Raw genomic sequence first — 12,129 nt, forward strand, 5'->3', positions numbered from 1 at the left:
TTCATCTTGCTGCTGTGCAGAGGGCTTCCAGCTCCCATCCTTCAGTTACTGTTTGCAGAACAACATCATAGATGGCAGTGTGTCTATTGAGAAAGGTACCTGATGGGATCTGGCTCACCAATGTATGCTCTTGCAAATAACCTCTACTTATCTTTATGCAGGAGATGTGGGCAGCGCTGTGGGTTAAACCAAAGAGCCTAGGACTTGCCGATCAGAAGGTCGGTGGTTCGAATCCCCGCAACGGGGTGAGCTCCCGTTGTTTGGTCCCTGCTCCTGCCAACCTAGCAGTTCGAAAGCATGTAAAAGTGCAAGTAGATAAATAGGTATCACTCTGGTGGGAAGGTAAACGGCGTTTCTGTGCACTGCTCTGGTTTGCCAGAAGTGGCTTAGTCATGCTGGCCACATGACCCGGAAGCTGTACACCAGCTCCCTCAGCCAATAAAGCGAGATGAGCGCCGCAACCCCAGAGTCGGTCACGACTGGACCTAATGGTCAGGGGTCCTTTGCCTTTACCTATCTATATGCAGAGAAGACACCTTAGGCTTCGCTAGGCACTCTTCATAGGCAACATTTCAATTTTCCTCCTGTAGGTCCCTCAGACCCAAGCAGAGACAACAGAAAAACTCTTCATCCCCTTCCAACATGCAATTACTATAATTTTATTAGAGATCTTATTATTTCAAAGAAGTATGCAAAGTGACCAATGCAGCTATTCTAAGACTTCATCTATGCAGGAGTGCAGGAGAGAAGTTGTTAATTAATTAAATCAATCACTGAATTAATTTAACTATTTACCCAAAAAAGCATGAGCATCCAGTGTGATTACGTTTGGAACCTTCCATGCCTAGGCATTTAAATATAATTATCCAAATGATTTGTGTATGCAGTTAGACATAAGAAAAGACAGAGAGATATGAGAGATACATAATTGGAGCCAATGACTCTCCACAGCATTTTGCTGTTGACAGTAGATGCTTGCACTTGATCTAGTTCAACAGTGGTGGTTCAAAATTCACTCGCATAACTCAAGCTGGATCTGCAAGGAGAACGGTAGGAATAAGACTGCTGCGGTTCAAACCATATAAACTGCACTCTTCCTAATTGGGACATGCTTCATCAGGTAATCAACTTAATCAGGACCTTTCCCAAGGAACCCAATTAAAAGTTTAATGACACCGAATGGCACGGACTGCTGCTTAATTGGGATGATAATTCTGTTCTCTGTAATTGGGATGCTACAAGGTGATTAAAGGAACCAGAACAGGGAGAGATGTCCTTTGTGATTTTCACAAGCTGACAGTAATTTGCCTTCTTTCAAAGGGCCTCTGTCAGTGCTGCTTCCTTCCTTCCATGTTTCCAGACTCTGTGACACTGTTGTTGGAACTTAACTCATTCCAAGGTGGCAATAATGTTGTGTGTGTCTTGTAAAAATCAACCTCGCAGTCACTCTGAAGTTAAGATGCCCTGGAAGCAGCAGACCAGCTCTCAAGCTGTTTGCTCAGAGAGATGCTACAAAGAGAATTCTCGAACTCAGGAGACATTTGCTGGATGTTCCAGAAACTTGCAGAAGCCTCTCACTTCGTCTCCTTTTCTCCTTATCTCTGCACATACGTGTATATGTCTATGTATGCACAACTATTTCATCCATATCCTGAAGCAAAGCAGGTGTATTCAGACTGAAGTGGGGCCCCTCTGAGGTAAGCCCCTAAAGACATCTAAAGTGAACCCCCCTCCCCCAGTGAGCTCTTTGGGGATATTTGCAGTTAAAACTATGCAATCTAAGTCAGACAGCCTGTCTCCAAAAGGATGTGGAAATGTAAATGGCACCATATAAGAGAAATGTCAGTTTGGGAGAGGACACAGGAGAGCTGGGTTCTGCTTATTGAGAGGCCTATCCTCCAATCCAGGACTAGAATCTCATCCAACACTCTCCAATCACAGAACTTCGGGGGAGGGATGTTGACACTACAAAACTTTTCTCTTTCTTTGCAACTCTTTGGCTAGTTCTCTGAATAGTACAAAGAGTTTGTTGGGGGCTTTTGATTCCACTTGTCATTGTTGTTGTTGTTTAGTCGTTTAGTCATGTCCAACTCTTCGTGACCCCATGGACCAGAGCACGCCAGGCACTCCTGTCTTCCACTGACTCCTGCAGTTTGGTCAAACTCATGCTGGTAGCTTCTAGAACACTGTCCAACCATCTCGTCCTCTGCCGTCCCCTTCTCTTTGTGCCATCAATCTTTCCCAACGTCAGGGTCATATTTATCCTTAAGTCAGCCTTTCTACCAGTTTGTTTTCTCTCAGTTCTTTTCTGTCCTTCCCAATCTCCCCAGTCCCTTCTTCTGTGTCTTAGTTGTCTCTACTACTAGTCTTTAGTTAGCATAATCACTTGGGAAGTTTCACCACCACCCTCCCTGCCCCAATGTGGGCCATAGTGTTAGGTTTTGCATTTTATTTACAGCTCTATCCTCTCTCAGTCAATCCTTTTGCCCATCTCAAGATCTTAAGCAGCCTACCTGTCTGTTTTTCCATCCTTTTCCATCCTTCCTAATTCAACACTGCCTCTCCAGATAGAGATAGAGAAATGGTGATATAGATTTTCTTCTTTGGCGATCACTCGTAGCCAAGTAAGATCGTCTTCCATAAACACAGTTTTAACAATGAATCTGTAAGTGACTGTGGAGGCCAATTCTGGACCCACGCGTCCTTCCACAGTGGGGACATTGGTTTCCAGGCAGGAGTTGATCACGGTGTGGATTTGCCAAGCGTGCCTTCTTCCTAGCACATTTCTCCCTTGCATTCTGAGTTCTAGTTTCTTCAAAGTCCATGACACCTTTGGTAAAGGCTGTTCTCCAATTGGAGCCCTCGCAGGCCAGTGTTTCCCAGTTGTCGGTGTTTATACTACTTTTTTTAGATTTGCCTTGAGACAGTCTTTAAACCTCTTTTGTTGACCACCAGCATTATGCTTTCCATTTTTAAGTTCGGAATAGAGTAGTTGCTTTGGAAGATGATCATCAGGCATCTGCACAACATGACCAGTCCAACATGACAGCATCCTGACAGTTCAGTTCTCCACATTTCACTTCAGTTTATGATTTATTTTTTAATGTCCTCATGAAAATCCACCAGAATTTCAGTGTGAATTTCTCTTAATATACATATGTTTGTATTCAAGTTTGCCTAACACATACATTTTTGCAAAACAATTTTCCTAATGTAATGCATTTTGGTAAGTTCTTTTCACTAGTATATGCCCTTTTCCTGCATACTTCCCCCTAGCAAATGCATTCTTGTACACATTACTTGGCACTGCAAAATTCAGAGAAGTGGAAATTCCAGAGGATGGCTGTGTTTCAGTTTCCATATTGTTCGAGAAAGTTCAAATCAGGCAGGTTAGCTTTTACATCCAACCTGAATCAGAATTCTCTTACAACCTTAGGCTCACTTTATTAACTATTGTTTTTCCAAGTAAGAAGAGAAGAGGCAACGGAGAACACCATATATGTATGAACTTTTCACAACTGAAGTACTGTGTGAATTTTGTACTTATGTATGCATGTACCTATGTACAGAAAGTAGCTTGATAAACTTTTCCTGCATGATACTTGTATCTCCCACTGCTGAAACTATTGGTAAAGAAACTGTATAGATAAACCAGCCAAAATGACTGAAAAACCCAGATATAAAAGCTGAAATTTCCTTTTCTCCTTGTATTTGAACTTCCTTGATCTTCTTTTTGACAGTGGATATTTTTGTTCATTTGCAACTGCTATGCTTCTGGGTATGTTTTATTTAGTTAGCATGCAAAACACACTGCTCTACCTAGAAAATTAAATTCTTTTTAATACATTAATCACAATTGACAATTGCTCCATTGTTGTGGCTTGTAATAGCTAGTCAAACATGACAGCCCACATGCATTTTAAGGCAAAATAGATTTATTCAGTGTTTGGCCTATTCGGGTCACCAGTGTTTTGCTTGTTGTCAGGAATCCTTTCAGGCTTGTACCAGCTGTTGATCCAAAGGATGCGCTGGTTCTAGCACCTTTCCGTGTTTTTAATTTAAGAACTCAAACAGGAAGTGGCCCTCCATATCCTAATTGGCCTATTCTGACGTTCTTAAATTGTATCCATGGATGGAAAGATGGTGTGGGAATGTTAAGGATAGTAAAGGTAAAGGTAAAGGGACCCCTGACCATTAGGTCCAGTCGCGACCGACTCTGGGGTTGTGGTGCTCATCTCGCTTTACTGGCCGAGGCAGCCGGCATACAGCTTCCGGATCATGCGGCCAGCATGACTAAGCCGCTTCTGGTGAACCAGAGCAGCGCATGGAAACACCGTTTACCTTCCCGCTGGAGCGGTACCTATTTATCTACTTGCACTTTGACATGCTTTCGAACTGCTAGGTTGGCAGGAACAGGGACCGAGCAACAGGAGCTCACCCCGTTGCGGGGATTCGAACCGCCGACCTTCTGATCGGCAAGTCCTAGGCTCTGTGGTTTAACCCACAGCAGCTAAGGATAGCAGGAAACCATATATTGGATAAATATTATCCTTTCTTCACTCCCGCTACTAAGTGATGTAGCAGAGCAAATTCCCCTCAATATAGCTGGAAGCTAGTTAGCAGATTTGTTTGAATCTCTTAGTTAAGGTTATTCCTGGTGTCCCCTTTTATCCCTCCTAAAAGAATAAAGACACAAGAGTCTTTCTGAGTAAAGTAATAAAAAGTTCACTCACATTTCAGTTCACGATTTTATCCCTGGAAGGCAGACTTTAGTTGGTGGTTACACAAAGAAACTGTGAGTTCATCTCATATGGAGACTGAACTCATGTGCAAAATTACATTAATAGAATACAAAATGGCTGCAGGATAGCAGCATGGCAGCAAAAGAGAGAACAAGGCAAGAAGAGACAAAACTGCAACTGAGAAAATGGCTGCATGACTCAGCTCTTTTATGGAGTCAGCCAGAGCCATGCCCATCACCCAGATCACATGCAGGGGGAGGAAACTCCAGACCAGTGGAACAGGAAGTTACACGACTGGATGTCCCCCTGCCTGTGCCCACTCTAGGGCAATAAGGAATGTTGCATTTGACTGCACCAATGGATTACATCCCACAGATGGAGGGTCTGCTGCGGTGATTGTAAGCGTATTCTGCTTAGCAGGTAGGACCATAGCTCAGTGGTAGATGTGCCACTGCAAATGAAGATGTCCCAGATTCAATCCTAGGCATCTCTGGGCAGAACTGGGAATGTTCCCTGCCACACCACCTCCATGGACGCATTCTAAGAACGCTTAAATAGAGCTAGTGGTAATTAAGTATTTGTAAATTGTCACATCAGGATAGAAGAACCTGGACTGCTTCTGGACATCTTCCTGCAGACAGTAATAGTTGAGAGCATACTACTTCTGCCCACGGCATAGGTGCAAACTCCCTGGGGCCCTGCGTGCCCAAGCACCCATAAAATTCCCCACAAAAGAGCCAGGCACTCACAAATTTTCTGTCCCAGAGCCATGCACACTGCATGGCACCTACGGCCCCAGGCACCCATGGTCAGGGGGGCAAGCTGGTACTCCTGGCCCAAGGGCAGTCAAGGAGGAATCCAATTGAGTAAGTATGCATTACTGGCTAAAGGAATATTTATATCATGGAAATAAGCTGTCCTGAAACATTTAGACTGGACACGAGGGTGGAAAAGAGTCAGGGAAAGATCTGATACAGTGACTCTTGCAAGGACTGGTGTGTGCAACACAAATGGACCACTGTGTGGAACCTCTTAGCTTCATATTTTGACCTTCTCCCTTTTGACCCATCCAGTGACATCCTGCTTGTAAATCACCTGTTGTGTATGAAACTGTGCAAAAATAAGATTTGAATTTCAGTAAGGTAAAGGGACCCCTGACTGTTAGGTCCAGTCGTGGACGACTCTGGGGTTGCGGCGCTCATCTCGCTTTACTGGCCAAGGGAGCCGGCATACAGTTTCTGGGTCATGTGGCCGGCATGACTAAGCTGCTTCTGGCGAACCAGAGCAGCGCACGGAAATGCCATTTACCTTCCCACCGGAGTGGTTCCTATTTATCTACTTGCACTTTGACATGCTTTCAAACTGCTAGGTTGGCAGGAGCTGGGACCGAGCAACGGGAGCTCACCCCATCGCAGGGATTCGAACCGCTGACCTTCTGATCGGCAAGACCTAGGCTCTGTGGTTTAGACCACAGTGCCACCTAATCCATTTTCAGAGTTTTGCAGTCTTTCCTGCTCCCATCCCTTCTCAGTCATGAAATCCCATTTGTTCTTGCATAAGTTAGTCTTTGTCAGCCCAACTTACTTAGTAGTAAAAATAAATAAATCCTTCCAGTAGCACCTTAGAGACCAACTAAGTTTGTCATTGGTATGAGCTTTTGTGTGCACGTATCTGAAGAAGGGTGCATGCACACGAAAGCTCATACCAATGACAAACTTAGTTGGTCTCTAAGGTGCTACTGGAAGGATTTTTTTTATTTAGTAGTGAAAGTAAGTCTCCAACTGTACACTACATGGAGTTCTGCCTAGACCTTCTCCTTTAAAGAAAATATTCCCTTAATCAGATTGAGAAGACTTGATTTGATAAACAGCAAAGGTATACAGAAATGGGCACTAAACTCTTTGCACTCTGGTTGGATTTCAGCTGAAACCCACACACCACAAATTACTTTTCCCCCTTTGGGGGAAAATAGAGGTCCTTGTAAGAGGGACGTGGCTGGCGCTGTGGGTTAAAGCCTAGGACTTGCCGATCAGAAGGTCGGTGGTTCAAATCCCTGCGATGGGGTGAGCTCCCATTGCTCGGTCCCTGCTCCTGCCAACCTAGCAGTACGAAAGCATGTCAAAGTGCAAGTAGATATATAGGTGCCGCTCTGGTGGGAAGGTAAACGGCGTTTCCGTGTGCTGCTCTGGTTCGCCAGAAGCAGCTTAGTCATGCTGGCCACATGAGCCGGAAGCTGTACGCCGGCTCCCTCAGCCAATAAAGCGAGAGGAGCGCCGCAACCCCAGAGTCAGTCTCGACTGGACCTAATGGTCAGGGGTCCCTTTACCTTTACCTTAGAGGTCATTGTGTTTTTCTGCTTTGTTTTCCCCATGGATTTTTTTAAAAACACAGCTTTTAGAAGGCAATTTAGAGCTAAAAAACCATCCAGGAACAGCTTCTCTCCCTCCATCCATCTTCCTTCCCGAGTCAACCTTCCCAAACCGATTCCATTTAAAACACACACAGAAGAGGAAATGCACACAAAACTCAGTGCAAGGAGTTTTGTACATGTCAACTTTGCCTTTTAGACCACTTGTCTTCCTGGTAGCTCTCCTTTCCAAAATGCCAGTGTCCTTTCTGATGATTTCCTGTAAAACCTTCCAACCTAGCGCAGAAACTACTCTTTTCCCCCCTTCCTTCTTTTTTCCAGTATAATGCACTTGGACATCTGAAGTGATCCATCCAGCTCTCTCTCTCCCTCCGTCTACCGGAACTTGCCTTCCTTTCGCTCCTTACCAGCTGCTCAGGAACTTGCACTGCGAAAGCCCTGCATGATGCGCTCCATCTCACCACTTACAAAATGCAATAAATACATTCTAATAAATATATATTCAGATCAGAAGCATTTTTGAGCTGCTTAGCCGAGTGCATATCTCGTCCTTTGTACACATATTTGTACAAAGTGTTGCCTGTAATTTTAAAGATGCTTGCCTGAGGGAGGTTTCATTTTTCCATTGAAGTCCCCTTGATTTACTGTATGCAATATGTTACAGCTTCCTTATTTGCTCCTCTGGGACACTTACTGACAGTAAATCTCTATTAAAATATTCTTCCATATGGTTGCATGAAAATTTTATTGCAGTGAGCCTCAGGCTGAAGGTCACAGCTGAGTAGCTGCAGTTAAGCAGTGTAGTCTATAGACTCTGAGGTACATCTGTTCTGGGAGTGAGAGTAAAATTAGAATTTTACTCTCAATAGCAATTCTCTAAACTAGTTACACTTGTTTACCATTGCAGGCCAGGACCAAAGCAATGCCTTCCATATACATGTCACAGGCTATTGTGGCTACATGATTTAGGTCGTAAACTCTGATCCAGAAATTGCAAAAATGTAGAGGTCACTGGAGAGGGTCCCTAATGTATATTTCATTTATGATACATGAAAATTTAATAACCTCTCACATGATGGGACTCTGTGGCTTGCTTCCTTGGTTTTTGGCATTGGATTCATTGTTCACTGCGATGTTTCCTGGCCGGGATAGCACGCAAACTTTGTAAACAATGCAAAATATTATTTCTAATTGAGAGTGAATAGCCAGATACATGGCTGCCAAGCTGCTCCTAACCTGGCAATGCCACCATGCCAGTTGGCCCAGTCTTGGGATGCTAAGGTGCCTGCTCTTTGGAAATGGTTTGGAAAGATGGCCAGGAACCGTGTTCCATTGTGAAGATCACCAAGTATGGGGTGTTACACATCACTCCAAACATTATGTTTAGTAATTGATGCTAGGGTCAGCCAAATGTTAATCTACAGCTTACATTTGCTTGCAGGAAAGTAATACCAGGGTCACTTCTAAATCCTGATCATTGAGCAACAACATGATAGCTATCAGAATGAACCTGGGCCAAGGCAGTCCTTTCCAATCACCATGTGGCAGAAAGTCAGAGGACTCTCAGGAGAGGAATTTGTCCTATAATGCATATGGGGCCAACCTGTGCTCTCTTTTTAAGGAAAATTGGTGCCCGTATTCAACATGAAGTTGTTACAGTAAGTGGTGCACTTATAACATATTTTTTTTTAAGGGGGGGTACCGGTACTGCGTACTCTTGAGTACCCCAAGGGGAAAAAAAGCACTCGGGCTAACTTATGTGGAGCAATCCTACACATCTAAGCTTTTCGGAAGCAATGTTTTGTCATTAGATTGCAAACGACAGTGCAGAAGGGCGTATCTTCCCTGCCTGTTGAATGGGAAATGTAGGGCACAGAATTCAAATTCCTGATACTGTCAACTTTTCTGTTTGTTTGTTTTTTTAGTTTGTATCTCTTATGGGCAATGCCTAGTGAAAGTGGTTGAATAAGGTTCCAGAGGTTGAGGGCAGAGGAGGCGGGAAGTTTCAGTTCCCTGCACTTGGTTTTTTTAGTTCCTAAATTACAGAAATGTTCAAAAAATATTGTGTAAGCAAGTGCAGTGCAGAACTTTTAAAATTAGACTGCTTACTTCTTTTTCTAACCATCCAATGATATTGATTTTTGTCACCTCCTTATTTTCCTCTCTCATAACGCTAAAACCCATGGACGTCCAATGAAGCCGAATGTTTCAGGAAAGGCAAAAGAAAGCACTTTGTCACACAACACAGAGTTAAATTACGGACTTAGCTCTTACAAGATGGCCTTTAACCGGAATGGTTTTAAAATGGGATTAAACAAATTCATGGAGTCTAAAGCCATCCATGACTACCATGAAGGCTGGGGCTGATGGAAGCAGCGGTCCTGAAAATATCTGGTGGTTCCCTATTCCCTGCCTTATATACTATTTGTTTGACCAGAGAATAGGAGATGCTCTCTTCAGGGCTTCAAGTTTGTCTTTGTCAGGTGCATGCTTACTTAAGAAGACACTGTGAAAGAATATTTTGAAAAATATTCTGGCCAGGATTCAAAGAGCATTTTTAGGCATGCCATTGGACTTAGGTGGAATGTAGATCACAAACGCCCTTTAAAAACCCCTTTAGATTCATCTGTTCCCAGAATGAATTTCTCGGGATGTTTATGCTCCTAAAGATGGGAGTAAAGCTATTCTATTCATACTTTGGGGTAGGTGATCAAGCTCTATTGCTTCAGAGATCAGTCTCCCAAGTTACCTCAAACATTTCTTGCCATATCAGTTGTCATATCAATCAAGCATTTCTGGCTATAGCAATTAACTTTTGCATTACGCAACTGAACAATTCAATATTTTGGATGTCAATCTACCATTGTGATATTTTTTTTAAGTGTGGGCTAATTAGATGTGATCTGAGTCCATGCATAAACCTTAATTAATTCACTTGTACCCTCTTTTTCAAAGAAGATAGATATCAGCTTGCTGTAATATTTTACCAAAGTGGATGTGTGTTGAGTAGGTTCAAAATGAATTCCCAACCACACACTCCCACATCCTGACAAGCCAATAAAAATGATATTAGGTGATTAAATGTAGGAATAAAAAAGAAGGCCGACATAATGATAAACTGTAATGAAGTCAAACAGCTGGCAGACTCCTTGGTGAATTTGCCACCTGATGGCTTGTACGAAGATTCAGGCAATGCCTCCAGCCTGCTAGTCAGCTGGCAACCACTAGTACACACACTGAACATTACCTCCCATTCATTAATTGGCTTGCTAGAAACTCACTTTCTTGCCATCAGGACAGAAAACATCTTTTTCATATGTGTGAGAGAGCATGGCCTATTTGTTATGTACAGGAACATTTGATTAATGTTGATAAATTACCACTGGCTAATCTGCAGACAGGGATGGATTTCTGATAGCAAAAGTCACACGGAGGCTTTCATTCTACTTAACTTTGAAAGAATTTGACTCAAGGTGAGATGCGGAGGCAGCAATTGGCCTCAAAATGGAAAGCTGCATGTATTTTGTTTTTATGCCTCACACACTAGCCATGCAAACAACCTTGGGTTAAAAACCCAGAGTGGTAGGAACTCAGTGAGGATTATCAGAACCACCCATCTCCGCACTTCAACCTTCCCGCTGTATTTTTCTCTATGTTGCTGTTTTGGAAATGGAAAGTCATTTAGGTGTGAGTGAACTGGTGTCAACTGCTCGGTTTTCCTCCCTGCAGAACCTACATTTATACAGAAGATCCATTTAAAAGCAACTGTACCAAAAGGAATTATTGTGAAAATAAAAAAAAAAATATTTAGGATAAAGGCACCATGTTTTGTCCTCGCTTAGGGCACTATATTGAAGGGACGTGGGTGGCGCTGTGGTCTAAACCACAGAGCCTAGGGCTTGCCGATCAGAAGGTTGGCGGTTCGAATCCCCGCGACGGGGTGAGCTCCCATTGCTCGGTCCCTGCTCCTGACCATCTAGCAGTTCGAAAGCATATCAAAGTGCAAGTAGATAAATAGGTACCACTCTGGCGGGAAGGTAAATGGCATTTCCGTGCACTGCTCTGGTTCACCAGAAGTGGCCTAGTCCTGCTGGCCACATGACCCGGAAGCTGTCTGTGGACAAACGCTGGCTCCCTCGGCCAGTAAAGCAAGATGAGCACCGCAACCCCAGAGTCGTTCGCGACTGGACCTAATGGTCAGGGGTCCCTTTACCTTTTTACTGAGAAGATCCATTTTAAAGCAACTGTACCAAAAGGAATTATTGTGAAAATGAAAAATATTTAGGATAGAGGCACCATATTTTGTCCTCGCTTAGGGCGCTATATTACCCAAGTCCACCCCTGTTAGAAGCAGATGCTACAATATTTGGTCACACCTCATGGCAATGGAATACAGGAAGCTGCCTTATACTTAGGTCACTTGTCCATGTAACACAGCATTGTTTAGCCAGACTAGCAGCAATTCTCCAGGGTTTCAGGCAGGTACTTTTTCTACCCCTGCTTGGAGATACCAGGAATTGAACATGGAGCTGTCTACATGCCAGGCTAATGCTCTGTCACAGACTTGTGGTCCTTCCCATTGCGCTATGGTCCTCCTCATACAAGGGATGGATCTTGGCCACTTATTTGAAGATCTGAATACAAACCCTAGAGAGCCAAATACCGTGGTACCTCGGTTTTCAAATGTAATCTGTTCTGGAAGACTGTTTGAGTTCTGAAACGTTTGAAAACCAAAAGCTCAATAGCCGACAGCTAGGCCTCAGGATCTTGCACTCAGTGGAAGGCACATGGCATGTTCGATGTCCGAGGTGTGTTCAAAAAACAAAACATTTACTTCTGGGTTTACGGCGTTTGAAAACCGAAATGTTCATCAATGGAGACGTTCGAAAACCAAGGTACCACTGTACGAACACTTGACTCCTTACTTTGCCAAAGGAGAAATTGCACATTTTTGCCTGTTTGTTTGTTTGTTTGTTTGTTTGTTTGTTTCAAATATATTGAGGCTATGTAAAGAGTTTA

General features: G+C 43.5%; 1 long non-coding RNA gene across 2 annotated transcripts in view; it reads left to right on the forward strand.

Annotated features, from left to right (window-relative positions):
• LOC310759548 overlaps positions 1-8,766 on the forward strand; it is an 18,400-nt gene extending 9,634 nt beyond the window's left edge. Inside the window, exon 4 of one of the 2 annotated variants that reach the window (XR_014546400.1) lies at positions 8,552-8,766. This is a non-coding gene — a long non-coding RNA (uncharacterized lncRNA). Of the gene's footprint in view, positions 1-7,431; positions 7,556-8,551 lie in introns of those variants that run through there. The other variant, XR_014546401.1, reaches the window with a different exon arrangement.
• The last annotated feature ends 3,363 nt before the right edge of the window (positions 8,767-12,129 follow it).

Source organism: Podarcis filfolensis (assembly GCF_964270895.1).
Source record: "Podarcis filfolensis genome assembly, chromosome: 3".
NCBI lineage: Eukaryota > Metazoa > Chordata > Lepidosauria > Squamata > Lacertidae > Podarcis > Podarcis filfolensis.